This window comes from Callorhinus ursinus, unplaced genomic scaffold (assembly GCF_003265705.2).
Source record: "Callorhinus ursinus isolate GAN/ISIS: 27379988/994484 unplaced genomic scaffold, GSC_fseal_2.0 scaffold1, whole genome shotgun sequence".
NCBI lineage: Eukaryota > Metazoa > Chordata > Mammalia > Carnivora > Otariidae > Callorhinus > Callorhinus ursinus.
The window spans coordinates 103,447,782-103,470,409 of record NW_027397063.1 but is presented as its reverse complement, the minus strand read 5'-3'; the positions used below and the strand labels follow the sequence as shown (position 1 = coordinate 103,470,409).

The 22,628-nt window shown below is 38.2% G+C and overlaps 1 protein-coding gene across 6 annotated transcripts in view; it reads left to right on the top strand.

Moving 5' to 3' along the window:
* Positions 1–198: 198 nt before the first annotated feature.
* Positions 199–22,628, top strand: part of RNF13 (ring finger protein 13) — a 158,341-nt gene continuing 135,911 nt past the window's right edge. For 4 of the 6 annotated variants that reach the window (XM_073898629.1, XM_073898627.1, XM_025880583.2 and 1 more), the window contains exon 1: positions 873–1,029. The gene's annotated coding sequence lies outside the window, so the exon portion shown is untranslated. Of the gene's footprint in view, positions 408–872; positions 1,030–22,628 lie in introns of those variants that run through there. The other 2 variants (XM_025880593.2, XM_073898624.1) reach the window with 2 other exon arrangements.

Genomic DNA, 22,628 nt, shown 5'->3' with positions numbered 1-22,628 from the left:
AAGTGTTGTGGTTCCAATCCAGGCAATTTAAGTTTCAAAGTAGTTTGGTTTAAGATTGGAATACCCGGTAGGCAGAAGGTTAATCAGAAGGGCAGTAGGGGGCGGGATTTTTTGGCTGCCAAAAGGAGGCTCGGGTTTTAAAAGGCTGACCTAGGGCTTAATCACACGGTTAGACTTTTGCTGAGTCCCGGGGATGGCGCGTGTCAGGCCCAGAGTGCTGACGTCAGCACGGCTCCGAGCCGGGCGTCCGGGTACTCGTTTTCAGCCTTCGGGCTGCTGGCATCTCTAACAACGCGACCCGGACTCTATCTAAGGCGTTGGTGGGTCTCGGTCCCATCCATCCGGACCTCAGCCTGGACACCGTGCAGAGGGGATGAGGTTTTGTTCTCGCTCCTTCAGCCGGTCGGGTGAGTGTGGTGCAGGGAAGAGCCTTGTCGGTGCCAGAGCCAGCCCCGCCCAAGGGCAGCCCGCCAGCTGGGTCTCGGGCTGCTTCGTCCCAAAGCCAGAGCGGACCAAGCCGGCCGGCCCTGGCCGCTCGGTACGGTCCCCTCCAGACCCCATGGCCTCCACTCCTGGGAGCAAATGGTGGTGGTGGGGGGTAGGCTTCCATAGCCAGTTCCCTCGGCCAGCCTGCCCCCCTCCCCTGACAAAAAGCGGATCCTTCAGCTGCGCTGCAGAATCCCGCCCTACCCTTCTCTTCCCTTCCCGGGAAGACGGATCACGCGGCCAAGAACGCGACTCCACGAACTGGGCTTTTTTCCCTGCCAGCTGGAGCAAGCAGCTAGACGCGGTGTGAGAGTGGGAAGGGACCTTAGCAAACAGCTCTGTGGCCCAATGGCTTTTCTTTGTCTTCGGGTGCCGGCCAATGAGGCGTGTGGGGCGGGACTTCCGTCTAGCTTCGGTGTTGTCGTCCCCACTCGGATTCCGGCTGTGGGGGTCGGTGCGGATATTCAGTCATGAAGTCAGGGTAGGGATCTCCGCAGCTACGCGGTGAGCGAGACTATTTGTGTTGCGGGGTCGGGCTTCCAGGTAAGAGCCTCTCTGGCCTCTCGGTAGCCGGGCAGGGGATTGTCCCCCCTCGGGGCCTGGCCGGGAGAACACACCCCCTCGCCGGCCCTCTGTGGCGGCCCCGCTGCTGAGGTCTTTGCTACTCCTCCCCAGGCTGGGTGCGGATGAAATAAATCTTTTTGCAAAAGATTAAAAAACAAAAAAACCTCTGTCCTCGGAGGGCCCGATTCCCGCTCCCCGCCACCCCCACTCTTTGAAGTTTGTATGTATCTAAAGTTGTTGTATTATCTGTTTTGCTTCTCACATTCCCATCCTGCGGTGGCTAGAGCCTGGGAAGATGTTTGGAAGGCATTTCTTGGTCAAGTACCTGCCGCAAAGTCCCTGGGCGAAATCGCTTAAGTTGCGGGGACTTTGTAGCCTTTGAAAAAAAGGAGGGCAGTCACCTCCTTTCTTTGTAATCTCCCTCCATCCCCCGCTGGAAGCTCAGGTTGAAGGTGGGACGTGACTCTAGTAGGGACAGATTCCATGTCCCTGCCCTCTTAAAGCCAGCAACTCTGCCAGGACACTTACGGAGTTGACCCCCACTGATGAAAGAACTCTGTCCCAGTGAGGGAGTGGGCAGACACAGAAGCCAAGCGATCCCAGAAGCACTCAGGCAACTTCAGTGGCAGCCACTGAATGTTTTCTGCTAGTTTTTGGTGAATTCCTCTATTTTGTCTTAATCTGGCAGTAGTAAATTTCCAAAATTATTGTTCCATCCCTCCGTTTCAGCACCGTGGGCAGCTGCTTAGGTCCGTTTCGGTTGTCGCAAACTTGCCTGAGTGTTAAATGTTGCTCAGTGATGCAGCAGAACAGTGAAAACGAATGCATTCCTTTCAACAATGATCTGTTGTTCTCCAAGGAGAACATCTGCAGTTTTTGATACAATATAAATAAGTAAGATGGGTGTGCCTCCAGAGGGTTGTAGTAGAGAAACAGATCAATTCAAGACTTAAGGGTGGGCTTTTCAAGGGTTTTATCTGTTTAAGTACCTGTTTTAATGGGTTGAGGAGATTAGCTCCAAGGAAGAGAAACAAAACTGGAATCGTAGCAGTTAAAAGAATTTTAAACAGACCGTAAAAAGTGTAGTACAGTGCTGTAGTTTGGAGCCCATGAGGATTTATTAATGGGTTTTGGAATCAAGTTAGTGCATTGACATTAACTTAGAAAGAAAAAAAATATCAGAGGACATCCTATGGAGTAAGACTAAATATTACTTTATGAAGCTTTTGTTTCAGTTTTTTTAAAAATGTGTGTATGAAGAGGAAGATGTAAATGTATACCATATTATTGTGGATTATGGCAAACCAGTGGATCCCAGATTTCGTTGGGTCCAGCCTTCAGCTCTGCCACTTAACTGTGTGGCAGTATTCTGTGACATTACCTCTGAGTAAGGGAAGAATTATAGGAATTATTTGAAATAAAATATCTTTTACATAGTTAAGCCTCAAATGTTTTGGGTTTTTTGGTTGTTTTGTTTTTGAAATGATTGGGTAGAAGCCCGGTTATTTCTGTGTCAGAAATGATAACTGTTTTATTAATACATATTTTTACCTTGTCTTTATTTGAAGCCAGCCAGCTTGCTGTCTCCATGTGTAATAGTAAATCATGTGGACATAATCTTGGTTTGTGAGGTTTAATACTGAAGGGTTTGGAGTAAGTTCTCATCTATCCTTGTTTAAAGCTTATTTCCCTAAAGCATTCAAACTGTTACTAGCATTCAACACCCTTGTTTTGATATATTTATCAGAAGTTTTTCAGGCACTAATTTTAACAAAGTTCAGGCAGGACTAAGGGTATGATAAGTTTATATCTTTGAGTTAAAGCATTTTATGTTTTATAGTTCTTGCCATCAAGATGTATAAAATGAAGTGGCTTGGTTAGATATCATGGTATACACTTCATGTTGCTGTGACCTAAGAATGGTTGGTGTTTAAATAAAAAGTGTCATTTTGGACATTTAAATACCGGGGAGTTAATAATGTTTAGCAGAAGACAAATGAATTTGAGTCAAAGGAGTATTTTGTACCATTTGACATATTACTACCATAAGGCATTGCATATGGTAGTTTCATATGACCTGAAAAAGGGAAGAAAGTTAGTAAGCGTTGTTAGTTTTCTCAAAAGAGGAAACAGAACTAATAGACAAGTGAATTTCTTTTAATAAAGCATGGTTTAATAATTGTTTAAAAATTTGTGTATTCTACAAATATTTATTGAGTATATATCAAAAGTACATCGTTAAACTTTACAAAGCTTTTACCCAAAAGTTTATTTGGAAACAACGAGAACATATAATTGGTATTGTCAGTTTACATATTATAACATATAAATAACAGCAACAGTATTAATAGCTAACACTTTTTTTTTTTACTATGGTCAAATATAATTCTAAGCACTTTACATTATGTCATATAATTCTGTTTTTGATGCGGTAAGTAGTACAGTTGTCCCCTTCTTATAGAAGGAGAAATGAAGACCTTACAAATACATAAGAGTTCATACAGATTTTTAGTGGAGTAACTGCAGTTTGAACCTAGGCATCCTGTCTATAAAGCTTGTCCATCTTGTGCCATGTTTTATTAAAACAAAACAAAAAAACCCAACAAAAACAATGCTGGGGCATCTGGGTTGGCTTAGTTGGTTAAGCATCTGACTCTTGATTCTAGCTCAGGTCATGATCTCAGGGCTGTGAGATTGAGCTCCATGTTGGGCTCCACGCTGGGTGTGGAGCCTGCTTAAGATTCTCTCTCTCCTTTTCTCCTCCCTCTGTCTCTCCCTTCCTAAATAAAAAAATAAAAAAAAATACAGAATGCTATGGGGTTATTTTGGATTCTTGCTTCTTTAGATGATCTTGGTTAAGCTCCATTGGCCCTCTGTTTCCTCAGCTCCTTCCTCAAAAATACAGTATTAAGCCATTATGTTTTTGTGGGGATTAAGATAATTTGTAAAGGACTAGATAGAATGTGTTCAGTAAATGATACATGCCTCAGCCTTTTTCCTTTTATGTTGAGGATATGATCATTTGAAAGGTTATTAGCAGTTGGAAGAGGATGGGAGAAGAAAGATTGTTCCTCATAAAGATGCTACCCACGCCGAGTGATAGAGGTAGGAAAGCAGAGAAAATTTGCCAAGGTTGTATGTTTAAGGAACAGGCTGGTAAAGGTAGATTGAGTGATATAGAGTATGGAGATCTTAAATGCCATGATAAGAATTTTGTATATGATTCTAAGCTGAGAAGAAGCCCTCTTTATGGTTATGAATCTGGAACAGGAGTGCAGTGAAGGAGTTTAAGCCTGGAGGTAGGAATCCCATGGAGTTTAATTACAGTTAGTTGAGGCAAGAAGTGATGATGGTGGGATTGTAAGGAAGGCTATAGATTTGGAAAATGTTGACATCAGCATTGGGAACTGACCTGAGTATGGGCCTAAGACATTTTGGTGAGGATAGTGATGTTATTTATGAGAGTAAGGATGTTATGATGAAGAACAGGTTCTGGTGGAAGGGAATTTAGGAGGAGAATTTATGATAGGGATTTTAGTTTCAATGTTGAGGAGTTGTTCAGATGTTTGGAAATATACAGTGGGAGCTGGGAATTCTGTGTATTCCAAAAGGGAAAAGCCCTTTGTGAGGAGGTGGTCTGAGGCAATCACCCTCCCGTGGGTCAGTTTCATAGGAGTGATGTAACTCCTAAAGGTCCTCAGAAGTGCAGATTTCTCACTTAATAGAGATGTACCCACTATTTTTCCCTGTAAGATATTTTGTGTCCTGGGAGGATGAGAGGGATGGTAATAGAGAGGGAAAACTTGGGAAACCTAGCAATGCTCACATTTATTATTTCAAAAGAGAAGCAGTAAATCGGAGGCTCAGGATTCTCACAGTAAGAACCTGGAAAGATGCTGTGATGTTTATATAGTGCCAGGTATAGGCATTTATACACACAAGTTGAACACTGAATTGTTGTAATATCTCCAGATTTGTTACTTTTGTCATCTTTTTACCATGAATTAATAGCAAAACCTTTAAAATCAGGGAGCCTGTGCACTTGTTATGGGGGCAGCAAGGATGAGGGGACCCAGAGAGATTGTATTAATAGCCAGGATTGTGGGAGAAAAATCTCAAAGGATCAGAGGAGAAGGCTGCATGATGTGTAGGAAGAATAGAAATTCTGTGAATGAATCCCTCTGCCAGCCATTCTTTGGCTTCAGTTTCTCATTCTGTAAAATGATGATAATACCGATTCTGACCTATTGCAAGAAAAGGAAACATCTGGAGACCCTTTATACTCGAAAAAATATAAGTAGTAGAAGGACTCGTAGGTTTCTTTTCTTGACAGATTTACTAAGGTTTGGAGCAGTTGGGTAGGGCATGATGTTAAATTAAACAGTATAGTTTATCCATCTCTGAACTAATTTTAGTTCTCTTTAATGCAAGGTCTGAGTAAATGGCCAATGAAAAAATTGAATGTTAGGCACACACACTAGGGTAAGGAAAGTTTTACAGATTTTGTCACATTATTGGAAACAACTTGCATCCTACTACTTGGATCCTAATACTTATATCATTTATGCTCTCAATAAATACTTAAATACCTTTTATAGAGGCCCTGTTCTAGGCACTCAGAGTACATCAGTGAACCAGAGACACAAATCTTTGCCCTCATGGAACTTACCTTCTAGTGGGACAAATAAGGTCTATTTTAATAATGGAAAGTAATTAGATCTTTCTTATATATTTATAAAATTGTAATTTTTTAAAGGATTTTATTTATTTTAGAGAGGTGAGAGGGGAGAGGAGTAGAGGGAGAGGGACAAGCCGACTCCGTACTGAGCGCAGGGCCTGATGCAGGGCTCCACCGCAAGGCTTGATCTCATGACCCCAAGATCATGACCTGAGCTGAAATCAGGAGTGGGACGCTTAACCAACTGAGCTACTCAAGCACCCCCAAATCATAATTTTAAATAGATAAGAGTACTATACCAGCTTGTAACTAATATTGTAGAGCACTTTGAAAGAAGGGACTGTATTATTCTTACTCATGCTTGTCTCCCCATTTCCCCTTCTTCTCAATGGAATGGCTTAGATCTATTTAATACACAGCACATGTGGGTATTCATTTAATGTTTATGATAGGGAGATGGAATTGTGTGAAGGCAGGGGCCAGATCTTAAAGCAATCAGTTAAATGTAGCAAGTATTAAGGGCCCAAGTACTCACTAGATTGATGATTGGGAAAAAGAGAAGGTGCCTGGCTTGCCTATGAGGTTGAAATGGAAATAAGATTATATTGAAGCTGTAAGCATCAACATTAACGGAATCTGGGTGTACCAAACTTGCCCACTAATTAGCTAGGTGACTTTACATAACTGTACCTCTCAGTTCATTTCCTTATTTATAAAATGATGTTGGAATTCTCTAGTTAAAGAAAAATCTGCTTTTAAGACTTACAAAATATTTATTGCAGTAATGTTTCATTTTACTAATGAAGATAAAATAGAGCTGATCCTGTGCTCCCATTGTCTAGTGATCAGACTAAATTTATACTTAATGAACTAGATATTTAAAAAAAGATGTCTACAAAATTAATGTTATTTATGTTACTTACTAATGTGACTGCATTATAATTAAAAAAAAAGCAAAATATAGCCTAATATGTAGTTTCCCTTTTTGCCATTATGTAGGATAAACAAGCCATAGTATTTTAGACTCTAATAATGGATCTTAATAGTTATTCATACTTTCATACTTGAATTTTATAACAGCCTTTGATTTTTGTGCCAGGTGCTAAGTATATAAATCAGAAAAGGTATAATCCCTAACTTCAAAGAGTTTAAAGATAATGGGAGTTTTGTTACATTGTGGCGGCATAGAGAAGGCACTTACATAATGAGGGTCTGTGAGAAGAGAAAGTTTGTATGGTTAGAGAAGAAAGACTGAGGAGCAATGAACCGCAAGGGACAAAGCTGGAGTCGTAAAGGCTATTTTTGAAAAACTTTCTCTGTTAAGCTACAATTTAGTTTTGAACTTTATTCTGAAAGTTGCTTAATCTGTTAATGAATTTTATGCAGGAAGTAACCTTATCAGGCATTTGCATATCTACTTTTACATTCCTATTAAGAGAATGATACACAAGGAAGCTATGTTATTTCAATGGTATAGTCCTACTTGAGGAAATCAGTCTTTTAACTCTTTTTAATCTTCAACAAAGTCTGAGGACCAGTGTTAATTTTGTGGTTTTAGGGTATCAATAACTATAAATATTTGGATATTAGAACATTTAAATGTTCATAGCCACATTAATATATATTGAAAAGACAAATTTTGGGATATCTGCTTATTGAAGTAAAAGAACTGGTCAGTTATAAGAATTTGATTTAGAATCCTTTCTTAAAGGGCTAGAAATTTGTTGAAGTTTGATAGAATGTGACTGTAGTTCAGGCTCAGTTTCTAATGACTGAAATATCCTGTTAAACTTTAAAGAGGAATGGATTTCGAGGGAGAAATACCACCTTGTGATGGATGAATATTTCTAAATCAAGTCATGAGAGAGTAAGAATTGAATTTTTACTTTGCTTAGATATAAAACACCTCATAGGGACGTCTGGGTGGCTCAGTCGGTTAAGCGTCTGCCTTCAGTTCAGGTCATGATCCCAGGGTCCTGGGATTGAGTCTTGCATCAGGCTCCTTGCTCAGCAGGGAGCCTCCTTCTCCCTCTGCTGCTCCCGCTGCTTGTGCTCTCTCTCTCTCTCTCTCTCTGACAAATAAATAAAATCTTAAACACCCATGTTGAAGGATACTTTATTGGCCTAGTTACTGTGCTTGTAATTTACATGTTTGACTTTCAAAAAAGAACTGTGCTTGTAATTTACACATTTGTCCAACATTTATTATAAATATTAATGACTTAAAATTTTTTGAGGTGAAATTCATATAACCTGAAATTAACCATTTTAAAGTGAACAATTGAGCAGCATTTCATATATTCACATTGTTGTGCAACTACCACTTCTGTCTAGTTCCAAAACATTCTTATCACTCCAAAATGAAATCTATACCCATTAAGCAGTAACTCCCCATTCCCTGCTGCCCCAAATCCCTGGCAGCCACCATGCTTTCTATTTCTCTGGATGTACTGGATAACTCCTGTTCGTTATAGAAATCTTAGAGAAATCCATCATACCATGTGTAACCTTTGTATCTGGCATACTGTTTTCAAGGTTCTGCCTGTTGTTGCAGCAACATTTTCATATGGGTCAGTACTTCTTTCCTTTTTACAGCTAAGTAATTGTTATTGTATGTATATACTACACTTTATCTGTTCATCTGTTGATGGACACTTGAGTTCTTTCTACCTTTTGGCTATTGTGAATATTGTTGCTGTGAACATTCATATGTAAGGAAGTTTTTAATTTTGATGAAGCCCAGTTTATTTTTGTTGCACTTGCTTTTGATGTCCTATCTAAGATTACATTGCTGAACCTGAGGTCATGAAAACTTTTTTATAAGAATTGTATCATTTTAGCTCTCATATTTAGGTCATTAAAACCATTTTGAGTTAATTTTTATATATATTTTGAGTTTGGGGTATAACTTCATTGTTTTGTATGTGAATATCCAGTTGTCCAGTACCACTTGAAGGGACTGTTATTTTCGCATTGAGTGGTCATGGTACCTTTGTCAAAAATCAAGTGGGCGTAGATGTATGGGTTTATTTCTGGATCTTAATTCTATTCCTTTGATCTGTATGTCTGTCCTTAGGCCCATTCCACACTGTTTTGGTTATTGTAGCTTTACAGTAAGATTTTTAAATCAGGAAGTGTGAGTCCTTTAGCTTTGTTCTCTTTTCACCAAAATTGTTTTGACTATTTGGGACTTCTTGCCATACCATATGAATTTGAGGATTGACTTCCATTTCTGCATAAAAGGCTATTGGAATTTTGAGAGGGAATGTATTGAATCTGTGGATTGCTTTCAGCAGTATTGCCATCTTAACAATATTTAGTCTTCCTAATACATGGTGTATTTTTCCATTTATTTAAGTCATTGATTTTGTTTAGCAATATTTTATAGTTTTCAGTGTACAAGTCTTTCACCTCCTTGATTAAATTTACTCCTCGGTATTTTATTCTTTTGGGTACCTTTCTAAGTGGAATGGTTTCTTAATTTCATCTTTGGACTGTTCATTGCTGATGTGTAGAAACAACTGATTTTTTTATGTAATATTCATTGCTTTTAATAGTCATTTACTTTTTTACCTGTATGAACTGGATCAGATAGATAAGAAATTGGAAAGTGGAACATTAAAGAATTTTTACTTTTTTGATGTGAGATTATCCTAAATCTGAATAGTTTGGGGTGTCCTTCCAGCATAGTGTTGAATGATTTTCTAATTATACTAGTGAATTCCTGGTATCTTGTTACACAAACTTGGCCATTATAATAGAAGATAGAACGTTTTATTATCTTTAAACTTTTGGAGGGGGACTTAATTCTGATGTTACAGAGAAAGCCTTAGGGATAAACCATACTTATCATTGAATCTGGTTTAGAGTTCCATGAGTAATAAAAATAAGATTGGAATCAAAGCTAATGTGATTATATAAATTATCATTAATATACATCAGTTTACCTTTCTCTGTTTTTCTTGAAAGTTTTCAAATATTTAGCCTTAAAATTTTATTATGAATAGTTTCAACTTCATAAGTAATTAAAGCAGTACAAATTTATACAACAATCAAATCGTCTGGAAAGGCTGGGATTTCGTGACACAGATCTGTATTTGAATATTAGCTCTACTGTATAAGAGGCATCATTAGGCAAATTACTTAAAAATAAGAGTAAATACTTATAAAGTGCTTGCTATATGTTAGGCACTGTTATAAGCACTTTATGTTACTGATCTAAGTCTCAGTTTCTTTATGGAAAGATAGTAGAATTGACCTCTATCTGTTGATAGTATTGTGAGGATTAAAAAAATAATGCATATTAAGTACTTAGCCAAGAATCTAATAAGCATTCAATAAACATTAGCTATCGGTATCATATAACTTTACCTAATATCAACTAAGATGAGGAAAGGATAATTAGTGCAATGAAATGCACACTTATTTAGAAGTATAAATGGAACATTATTTCTAGAAGGCAGTTAAGCAATATGTATAAAGTCTTAAATGTTTCTTTGGTGTAGTGATTCGACATCTAGGAATTTATCCTAAGAAAATAATCAGAAATGTGTGAAGATATTTATATTTATCATAGAATTATTTGTAATTGCAGTAGTTGGATTCATCTTAACAGTTGGGGAATGGTTAGACAGAATCATGATTGAGCTATATAATGGAATAATAAACAACAATTAACATGTTGTGAGAAGTTTTATTACAAAGGGGAAATGTTTGATACAACTTTCAGCTAAAAATATGTCATAATATAACATGCAAATGATGTAAAATATGCGTGGAAAAAACACTGTCATGGTTGGATCAGAGAAGCAGAACCATTGTGAATAAAAATGGTATAGAATAAGGAATTAGATTTTAAGAAATTCTGGCAACTGGTTATGGAGTATATCATAAAGTTTTTGCCTTTGTGCCTTGTATCTGGGGGTGATCTGGGGTTCATTATGGGTTAACTGGGTGGCAGTAGAAAGAAGAGCTGAAAGTGAGGTTTGGAGATCAAGGATATATTAGAACCAACTGTGAGAACTAACTGCAACACAGGAGGAGAAACACTAATGTTATCTGTGAATATTAACATTATGGGTAATCAATTTTTTTTTTCTTTTCCTTTTTTCTTTTAAATGCTGGGCATGGAGCCCATTGTAGGACTTGAACTCACAGCCCAAGATTAAGGCCTGAGCTGAGATCGAGAGTCTGATGCTTAGTTGACTGAGACACCCAGGCGCCCCTCTATATGTATATATTTTTTAAAGGTTTTATTTATTTATTTGGCAGAGAGAGACACAGCGAGAGCAGGAACACAAGCAGGGGTCGTGGGAGAGGGAGAAGCAGGCTTCCCGTGGAGCAGGGAGCCCAACGCGGGACTTCACCCCAGGACCCTGGGATCATGACCTGAGCTGAAGGCAGACGCCTAACCATCAGAGCCACCCAGGCGCCCTCTATATTTTCTCTATACTTTCCAGTGAGCATTATTTTTAGCATTAGGAAAAAAAAAATCTAACACTTTATTAGATAGTAATATAATGAATAATGTATAAAGAATAGGGGCTAATTGCAAGGGTATTAACTTAAGTCAGTAAACAATGGAACCAGGATTAGAACTTTGATCCCTGTATTACAACTCTTCTTATAAGTCTTGGCAATAACACTTTAAAAGTTAAATTCAGGGGCGCCTGGATGGCTTAGTTGTTAAGCGTCTGCCTTCCGCTCGGGTCGTGATCCTTGGGTCCTGGGATTGAGTCCCACATCGGGCTCCCTGCTCAGCGGGAAGCCTGCTTCTTCCTCTTCTACTCCCCCTGCTTGTGTTTCCTTTCTCGCTGTCTCTCTCTCTGTCAAATGAATAAATAAAAAAAATCTTTAAAAAAAATTAAATTCAATTTGTCAGGGTTTCTGAGAGAAACCACAGTGATTTCTATTTTAAAAAAGATTTACTTATTTTTAGAAAGAGAGAATGAGCTGAGCATGAGTTGGAGGGGCAGAGGAAGGGGGAGAGAGAATCCCAAACAGCCTGAACACCAAGCCTGACACGGGGTTTGATCTCATGACCCTGAGATCACTGCCTAAGCTGAAACCAGGAGTCGGTCAATCAACCAACTGTGCCACCCAGGCACCCCCACAGTGATTTTTTTATAGCTGGTAATTTTTCTATTCTCTGTACTACTAATATTTAGACTAGCCTCAAATAATTTATTGTGAACTTTAGAAGGCATGATTAAAATAAAATAATATATATTTTTTATTTTGAAGTAATCACACGGTTCCAGAAAAGTTGTAAGGATATTCTCCTTGAAGAAATGGCTGGTTTTGGGCAGAGGCAGAAAAACTGTGAGACTGGAAAATCTTGTCAGAAAACAAGGAAGGGCTCAAGAATGATGGAGACCTATCAAAAAGACACAAGCCAGTTTGAGCCAAGTTGGGGACAATTAGGCATCAAAATAATTACTGTAACAGTTTATAACCCGTTGAACAAAATAGTAATCCATGATTCTATACTGATGTAAATGAATAAATTGAAGGTTTGATGAGAAATGAAATAATTATTGTGGTAGACAGAACAGTGACCCCAAAGATGTCCACATCCTAATACCTGGACCCTGTGAATATATTATCTTATGTGATAAAAGGAACTTTGCAGATATGGTTAAGGACTTTGGGGTAGGAAGATTATCCTAGATTGTCCAGGTAGGGTATTTAGAAGAAAGAAGAGGAAGAGGAGTTTAGGATAAGGTGATGTGAAAGGGTCATCTGCCATTGCTGCCTTTGGAGGTTGAGAAAGGGGCCCACCAGTCAGGGAATGTGGGCTGCCTCTGGAAGCTGATAACATAACAATCAATTGTTATGTAATTGAGAACATTTTTATTTTAAAACATACATGGATAATAGCCTAGAATAAAATATGAAATATGTGTGGCCTTTAAAAATAAATGATACTTCAAAGAGACTGTCAGTGTTCTTTCAGATTCTGGCCTTAATAACATGCTAACGGCCATATATTTATTTTCCTTTTTCTCCTGTTAAGTGAGAGAAACACTGCCTTATTTAAATACTGTTATGAACAGAAAGATAACTGAGTCAGTTACCAATTTATTTTCTCTGTGCTCCAAACTTCCCCATCAATACCTGCTCTGCAATAAAGGACTGGTTCTCATTTACAAAGAGCAGGATGTCAAGCTTTATCAGGCCCTGAAGGGGACAGGGTGCTGGAGGGGACAGAGTGCTAGAGGGAACTTACTAGAAAAAGGGTTTTTTTCTTCCATGTTCCTGTGAACTGTGTTTTCCTTTTCTTGCTCTTGTTGCATGGTCTATCAAGCAGTCCACATGGTTGAGGACATCTAGTGATTGCCTCAGCCATGTGCCCAAAAATGCAAAGGCCCCCAGTGATCTCACAGCCCCAGTTCAGATGTGGTGACTATTTGCCACGGCCCTTCTGAAGTGGCTGTCTTGCACCTCGGGCCTTCAGTGCCTTGACTACCTCTGCATATGGGCCCACCAGTCTTGGCTTGTCTTTACCTCAGGGAATTGTTTCCTGCAGTTCCCTTGGCATGGATACTGTGCATTCCTGGCCTTGTGCCTACAGCAGTGTCCTGAGTACCAATGCACACCTGCCCACCAGCCTCACCTTGCCTGCACTCTAAAGCATTGTTTCCTGCTTGCCTGGCAACACTGGACCAACTCTGGTTTGGATAGCCTGGTGAAATTCTCTCTAGTGTGCTGCAACCATACCTTCTCCAATGAGAAACCCCAGCCTTGGGGAGGGGACCAAGGGGAAAAAAAAGAAGGGGGGAAAAAAGGGAAAAAATATTTCTCATTATAGTTTAATAATTATGTTTCTTTTAAAAAATTAAAAACTTCTTTATTGACTTATAATTGACATATTATAAACTGTACGTATTTAAAATGTAGACTCCTTCTCTCTTGCTCCTTGCCATCCCTTAGATCTTTACAATTACTCCATCATTGTTTACTAATTACTTCTGTCAAACTATTCTCTGTTTATAGTTTGTCTCGTAATTGAACCCCTGCTGATAGAAAATTGATCCCTGGAGTGGTTCCAGGAGCTAGAACTAAAAATTTGAAGTTTTGGTATTGGTTTGGTCGTGTTTTTGGTTGTGAACACAGTGCTGAGCTCCTTGGCAATGGAAGTGGGATGCTAGTAATCCATGGCATCACAGTTAAGCTATTGCCTGTGGTTCATCGTGATTTATTGCCAACTGATGTACATTCCTTGGGGCCCAAATGGCTGCTACTTTTCAACTTTATGGCAATAATATCTAAAAGGACTATGGCGTGGGATGGAACCTTTTGAATGCTTTACAGAGAGAAAACGACAAAGGATTTCTTAACTCCTGGCTTAAGATATGCCCTTTCTTCACACTTTTTTGTTTTTGTTTTTTTGATTGTACATTTCACTTCAGAAGAAATCATTTCATTTTTAAATTGTGAATAGACTTGTGAATTGTAAGACCTTACTGCTTGCTCGTTAACTTTTTTTTTTTTTGGTATAAAAGTAATGCGCACTTAGAAAACTTGAAAAAGTGGAATGGATTTTGGTTAAGATTTCTGTATATTTTCTTTTAGGCTTCTGTTTGGTATACATTATATAAATGAAATAGACTTTTAGAAAAGTTTCAATTTTTTTTTTTTAAAGATTTTATTTGACAGAGACACAGAGAGGGAACACAAGCAGGGGGAGTGGGAGAGGGAGAAGCGAGAAGCAAGCCTCCCGCAGAGTAGGGAGCCTGATGCAGGGCTCAATCCCAGGACCCTGGGATCACGACCTGAGCCGAAGGCAGACGCTTAATGTCTGAGCCAGCCAGGCACCCCTAATTTTTTTATTTTAAAATATGCGGATGAATATAAAGAAAATAAAAACAATATAGAGTTCTACCACTCAGAGTTTATATGTATTAGCAAATTGTTTTCTTTTATAATATTTATTCATTCTTTTTAATGTACACATAAAATACTTTTAGTGTTAAGGTCTTAATTTTTTTTTTTTTTTTTTTTTTTACCATGATTAAGGGGTGGCCACATTCAGAGGCTCTGTAGAAGATAATACCAAGGGAGGTCATGTGTGCATTCATTCTACAAATATTGAACTTATAATACATGCCATGTACTGTTTAGATACTTGTGATACATTTGTAAATTAAAGATTCCTGTTTTGGAGGAGTTTATAGTCTTACAGCAAAGATGGACACTAAACCATAAACATGACATTTAAGGAAACTATAATATGATAGAAAGTAATGAATATTATGAGGAGTAAAAAAAAAAAACGTGGAGGAGACTAAGTGAGGCATGGTGGGTACAGAGGCAGGTTGCAGGCATTTGCCAAGGGAGAGTGGGGTGTACAGAAAAGAAGGCCAGGAATAGAGCTCTGGGTGGTATTTTATTTATTTTTATTTTATTTCATTTAAGTCGGTTCATATCCAGTGTGGAGCCCAAAGTGGGGCTTGAACTCACGGCCCTGAGATCAAGACCTGACTGAGCCACCCAGGCGCCCCTCGGGTGATATTTTAAAGAAACAGTTATCAGGAGGAATGGTATAACTTAAATCTGGTGTCCCATGCTCCTCCACAATTAACATAGTTGGCCAGATTTCATGCTTATCATCTAAACTGTATGGGTCATTGAGCGGGCGTGCTCAGCTTTTTGTTCAAAAATTCTGCATAAATTAAAGAGGGAGGGCTAGGGGCTGAGATAATAGTATGGAAATTGGTTCATTTATTCAGTCTCTAGTACATATAGAAATCGTGTCCCCTAAAATAGGGAAACTGGAATGATAGCACAAAGAAATATTCATCTTACTTGAGCAGGTTATTCTGAGGATTAGATGGGGAAAACAGTCCTGTCGGATACTCAGCAGAGTACCTGGCTTAAAATTAAGTTCTCTACTGATGTATCTATAGAGATGGTGGTGACTTTTGTGTGAAGCATCCTAAAAAAATATTCTGGTTCAGGAGATTGATACTTTGAAGTATACCGAGCATGGTATTTTTGATAACCTAGAAAACAATTTCCTGCCATGTTTCCTTAAATGGTGCCTAAGATTCTGATATCCATGAAAGCAATTTCATTGTTGTCTTTTTCTTGTTTGCTGGGTGGCTTATGGCTGGGTTGGCAACCTATGGCACTGGTGACAACAGTGGTATTTGAGAGAATTATGAAGTGTATTTTTGTTAGCGTTCCTGTTCTCTGTTTTTTTTTTCTCCCTCTAATTCACTCCCTCTATTCCATACCTCTTTGACTTGAAGTTTATGAATAATGACTTAGTATGCCAGTTGCCAATGTATGGTTGAGAACCATGTTTTCCAAATTTGGCTTGATCTAAGGATTCACAAGGGGACATTGTTTAAAATTTTTATTGCAGGCCCCCAGGTGATAAGTGCTGTACTGGACTAAAGCCTATTTTCCAAACTTCCTTGGTGATAAGAAACAGCTGGAGTACATGTTAATAATATGAGTAGTACACATTACCAGATACCATCTCCTGTCCACTGAAGGAGAAGCTGTAACTGGGGTTGGATATGAGTCTGGATTTTAATAGTTGCTTATTTGTTGACGTGCTTAGTGTGAGTGTGATCTCGGTAAGCTACTATTTGCCAGCTTTTATAACATTTCCATGTAGCCAGAGAAACAAAACAAAAAAGTCTTGTTTTAAATGGCAGACTACTTTATTCTCTTCTTTTTTTTCTTTAAAAAAATGGTTAGAATTCTAGAAACAGTAGAGTGCATTAAACATTTCTGTATGGTTTTAAGGAATAATGATAATGCCAGTTCCCATCTCGCCACAGCCCAGGTTGAGATATGGAATATTGGTGGCATACTAGAAGCACCCTTTCCCTGATCACAGTCCCCTTTCTTACCCTTGAGGTACCCATTGTATATTTTTATGATAACTTCCTCATTTTTCTTTGTTTTAACTTCTTAAGAGTGAATCTCTGCAAAATGTCATCTGCTTTGTTTTTTAAAGAACTTCATATGAGTGCAGTTATGTTTGCATTCCTTGTGGCTTTATTGGCTTAGGGGTTATTGTTGTGAAATTCATCTGTGTTATATAGCTGTTCATTTTTATTGGTGTAGAGAATTACATTATATGTACATACCACAATTGATTAATTCTATGCCTAATGCTCAATAATGTTTAATATAAAAAAGGAGAACTCATTGTTTATTTTTGCGTAAGACTAAGAGAGGGTATATGTTGTGCAAGAACAGGACATGAATTCTGTCACTTAACAGTAGAAATATCCTTGATTCTATTATAGTTGATATTTTGAGGGAAATAGTATTGTTTCTATGGGGAAAAAAGTCAATGTGACTACATACTAAACATTGGGAATAGTTTGTATGAGGCCCTGAGGTTGGAAAGACTTGATGTTTTGCTATTTACTAACCTTTTGAAATTAAAAATTTGTTCATTTTGTTTCATTTGTTGGGAAAAATCAAATTGTAGAGCATCATCATGGAACCTGAAAAAATTTTCTTTTGTTGATGGTAATGGTTAAAAATCTTAGATGAGCCTTTTTTTAGTTTGGATAGCTTCTCATTAGAGAAATTAGGTGGGCAACCTACGGTTTCCTTGCAAAGAACTATTAGCCATCTTATTTTTGCTTAAAAAGTTAATTAAGCCTGTTGTTTTTTTCTTTTGTAACACTTCTTTTGTTCATGACAGCCTCTCAACCATTTCTTTAAAAAACCATGCTTAATGGGAATCTAATTTATATTAGTCGTTCTCAGCTGTTAAAACGCTTGGAAGTCATGATGCTTTTTAGGGAATACTGTGAAGTTATTGATGTTCTCAATTCATACGACAAGTGATTATAGTATTTTAGAGGAAACATAGTACCATATATATATACAATATACGTACATGACCATTAGCACGTTTTGTTAAAAAAATCTATTTTATGAAATGTGATTTGGCTATTATAAATTTTGCACTAAAGTAGTTAACTAGTTCACTTTTTTAAACTTTTTTTTTTTAAAGATTTTATTTATTTGACAGAGAGAGACACAGCGAGAGAGGGAACACAAGTAGGGGGAGTGGGAGAGGGAGAAGCAGGCCTCCCGCAGAGCAGGGAGCCCAGTGCGGGGCTTGATTCCAGGACCCTGGGACCATGACCTGAGCTGAAGGTAGACACCCAATGGCCGAGCCACCCAGGCACCCCAGTTGTTCACTTATTTTCTTTTGTTAGTGCTTGCTATGGCATATATTCTTTTGATGCATTTTGTAATATAAAATACATTTATAGAGAAAAGCAAATTGAAATTACTATCCATTAAATCTTTTGGCAAACTAGGAAAAGATTACCATTATTTTAGCAGTGGAGTATTTTGGTCCATTTTTGGAATGCTGGTCATGCTCAGGAAAGTAGCTTGAGAACCAATAGAGTTGAGTTTATTCATAGGCTTTCCTATGGAGATGATTAGCTGTTTCATGAGTGTTATTTGGCATTGAACTAGTTGATGTCAGGATGTGAGTTATCTTCAGAATAAAAAGTTGTTTGGAAGGGAATTTCCTGAAAGTTGTTGCCTTAAACACTTATTAAATGTATCCCCATTTGTAAAATGAAGGTTTAGGATGTAATTTTGTGTAGATGAATTGTATGGTATTGTCACAGATTTAAATGTGAGGTTAGGATTTACTGTGATGCTTGGGGAAGTTTTTAAATTTTAAATTTTAAATTTTGCAAATACTGGACCAGCATTAGATGAATAACTGGCATCTTTGCTCTGTTTGGCCATACAGAAAATAACAACAACATACAGATAACAACAACAACAACAACAATAGGTGTTCAAGTTCTGAAAAACAAGGCTAAGAGAAGAGTAACAATCAAGGGTTGGTTCTTTGGAAAGATCAACAAAATTAAGAAACCTTTAGCTAGACTTAAGGAATAAAAGAAGGCTCAACTAAAATCAGACATGAAAGAGGAACGATTATTACCAATTTTACAGAAATGAAAAGGATTATGAAAGAATACTGTGAACAATTGTAAAGCAAAAAATTGGATAACCAAGTTGAAATGGAACACACAGCCTACTAATACTGAATCATAAAGAAATAGAAGATCTGAATAGATTTTATGACTAGTAAGGAGATCATATCAGTATTAAAAACCTCCCAAGCAAGAAAAGCTCGGGACCAAATGGCTTCACTGGTGAAGTCTACCAAATATTTTTAAAAGAATTATACCAGTCCTGGGGGAGATGAACCATTAGAGACGATGGACTCTGAAAAACAAACTGAGGGTTCTGGGGGGGGTTGTGGGAGGATGGGTTAGCCTGGTGATGGGTATTAAAGAGGGCACGTTCTGCATGGGCACTGGGTGTTATACGCAAACAATGAATCATGGAACTCTACATCAAAAACTAATGATGTAATGTATGGTGATTAACATAACATAATAAAAAAAAGAATTATACCAATCCTTCTTAAACTATTTCAAAAAGTTGAAGAGGAGGGAATACTTCCTAGCTCATTATATAGGACCAGCATTATTCTGATATGAAAGCCAAAGATACTACAAGAAAACTACAGACCAGTATTTCTTATGAATATTGATGCAAAAATTCTCAATCCTAGTAAACCAAATTCAACAGCACCATGACCAAATTCTGTCAAGTAGTAGGCACAATTAGTATTATGCCTAATTAGTACAATTAGATATGATCAGAAATCATGGTAATGGCTATACCTCTATGAAATTTGCTTGGTAGTTCTCAAGGAATTCTAGCATATTCTCTACTATATACTTCCTTTGAAGAAGTGCAGCCTTACTCTGATCGTAGGAATACTTAGAATGAATATAGAGTCGTGTTCTATTTTGGTAATTATCGAGAGAGAGGGAGAGGAGAAGGAAAGAGAGAAAGAGGGAAAGATATGGAAAGGGGGAGAAAGGGTGGTATGGAAGAAAAGAGGTAGGTATGTGTAACTAGCAAGAGTTTGTTACCAAAAACCGAAGTTCAGCTACTTGTTGCTTGAAAAGCCAATACTCAAGAGACAAGTTTTGACTGGAAAATTTTGACTTGTGATGAGCACTGGGTGTTGTATGTAAGTGATGAATCACTAAATTCTGTACCTGAAACAAATATTACACTGTATGTTAACTAGCTGGAATTTAAATTTTTTGAAATATTTATTTATTTGAGAGAGAGCGAGCTAACGAAAGCGGTGGTGGGTAGGAGAGGGATAAGCGGACTCCACGCTGAGCATGGAGCCCTGACGTGGGCCTCGATCTTACAACCCTGCCATCATGATTTGAGCCCAAGTCAAGACTCAGACACTTAACCAGCTGAGCCACCCAGGCACTTCCTAGCTCATTATATAGGACCAGCTGGAGAATTTAAATAAAATTAAATAAATTTTATTTATTTAACTGGAATTTAAATAAAAACTTGGAAAAAGGGGTGCCTGGGTGGCTCTGTCAGTTAAGAAAGAGTCTGCCTTCGGCTCCAGTGGTGATCCCAGGGTCCTGGGATCAAGCCCCGCACCTGGCTTCCCCATCAGCTGGGAGTCTGCTTCTCCCTTTCCCTCTGCCCCTCCCTACCGTTCATGCTCTCTCTCACTCTCAAACAAATAAATAAAATCTTAAAAAAAAAAACAAAACACAAAAAACTTGGGGGCGGGGAAGAAAGGAATATGAGCTTTATTCAGGATGCCTACCACCTGGGAAGAAGGCTTACTCTTGTCCAAAAACCAGCTCTGAGGTTTCTGCCTGGCCCAAAGAGTTATAAAAAAGAACTTTAGGGCAATTAATCAGTAAAAGGGGAGCACAGTGGTCTATAACACTAGATTACGTGCAGCTACAGACATCCTGGTGCCTGGAGGTTGTGTATTGGTGCCTGAGGGAATGGGAGGTGGGGCAGGTTGTGTAAGAGGGTTTGGTTCCCAGAGTGAAAACAATGCATGATCTGTAGATGCACCAAGAAAGGTTTAGTTAATCACACAGGGTAAAAGTACTTGCTAAAACTTAAGACTACTTGGTTGGCCAGAGGGCCCAAGGTGGTGGCTTCAGTTTTATTAGAAGGCTCTTCTGTGTACTCTTTCTAAACATGGTTCTAAAGAAATGTCCTCAATAGAATGTGTTCTATTTGGGGGTGATAAAAGTCACAACAAACAATACTTTTATTGAAATCTGCTCTAGAAGCCGCAGTAGTTGAATTAATTTAAAGATAAGAGGCTGATGAGAATTGTAATGGGGAAGAAAGGTATAATACCCACTTTGCATGAGCAGTGAGGGGTTCTGGTTGACATTAACACTCTCAATAAATGATTGGGCATAACCTGACACCAGGTTCCACTAGCTTTGTAGAAGAATACAGACTGGGAACCTAGCATATCAACATATATCTTCACTGAGAACCTTATATTCATCCAGGTGCAGCTTTTGTACTCAACGAAGAGTATACTGGATTGTGAGAGACAAGCATGTGTGGGTGTATATCAGGGCAGCATAGGAAAGTCTCCTTTGGGAAAGAACCACTTTTTGTAATAGTCCATGAGTAGCTTCCAGGTTTCTTTAAGGGTCACACTTGATTTCAAAATGTTTCAGGGAATGTTTTTGTTTTGGTGACAAGTTTTTATAATTAGCTTATAGTTTTTCCACTTGTCATGCTTTTCATAAATTAGGAAGTCCTTTTTCTAATAAATAATGTTGCCTAATAATACAGTTTGACAGTCTATATTTTAACCCAGTAGTTTAAGTGTTACAAGAAAGCATTGAGGATTTAAGCTTATTAACCTTTCTCTCTGGAAGCCTTCTTGGAGATTTGTTTGTTTTTTTTTTTTAATATTTTATTTATTTATTTGACAGAGAAAGACATAGCGAGAGCAGGAACACAAGCAGGGGGAGTGGGAGCGGGAGAAGCAGGCTTCCCGCAGAGCAGGGAGCCCAGTGTGGGACTTGATCTCAGCACCCTGGGATCATGACCTGAGCCGAAGGCAGACGCTTAACAACTGAGCCACCCAGGCGCCCCTTCTTGGAGATTTGTGTGATTTTTTTTTTTTTTTTGGAATGTGTGTTAATAACCATGGATCTTTTTTACAGAAATGGTGTATATTTACACATAAAATTTTGCATATGATATCATAGGATTCTTAGTTTTCTCCTAAATTTTCCTTTGAAGATAGTGGAGTATATTTTAAATTTCTGGATAACACGAATGAAGATACAGAGCTGGTGACAGCAGGGTGCATTCTTGGAAGTCGTGAGTTGATCAGAGTAAGGATACCTTTTGGATTGCTGGGGAAAATTGTTTAGATTGGGCAGACTCTGAAGATTTTAGACTTTTTGCCACTTCTTTATAATTTACCTCTTTTGACTAACTGCTTGCCTTCCCCCCCACATTGATTTCAAAATTCTTTCTTGACTTTTGTGAAATCAATCTCTTTTTATTTTCACATTCTCTGGACCCTTAACGTTAGATATTCTTCAGTTTTCTTTAGCCCTCTTCTCTTCTTAATTTTCACTTTTACATTAAGACCACTTTAGTTATCACCTATTTGTTGATGATTCCTAAATCTCTCTATGTTTTGGGTAGAGCTCCTGACTTCTCTTTATCACTATCTGTTTACATGTCCACCAGAATATTTCACACACATTAAGCAAAAAAAATTCCCACATTGTACTCACCTCCACTAACTGTAGTTCTCCTTTAGTATTTCCTCTTTTGTCTTTTGGCAGCACCACTCAAATTCTCTTCCTCCTATATTCCGCTGCTGTTAAGTCCTTATATGCATTTTTGTATTTATTCCAGAGTTGTCTTTTTAAATCCTGGATAATCTGCTTTTACAGATGAAGTAATCATTTTGTCTCAAAATCACAGTGTTAGTGTGTGTCAGTACTGTGACATAAACCTAGGTCTGTCAAATACTAGATCTCCTATTTCTTGGCAC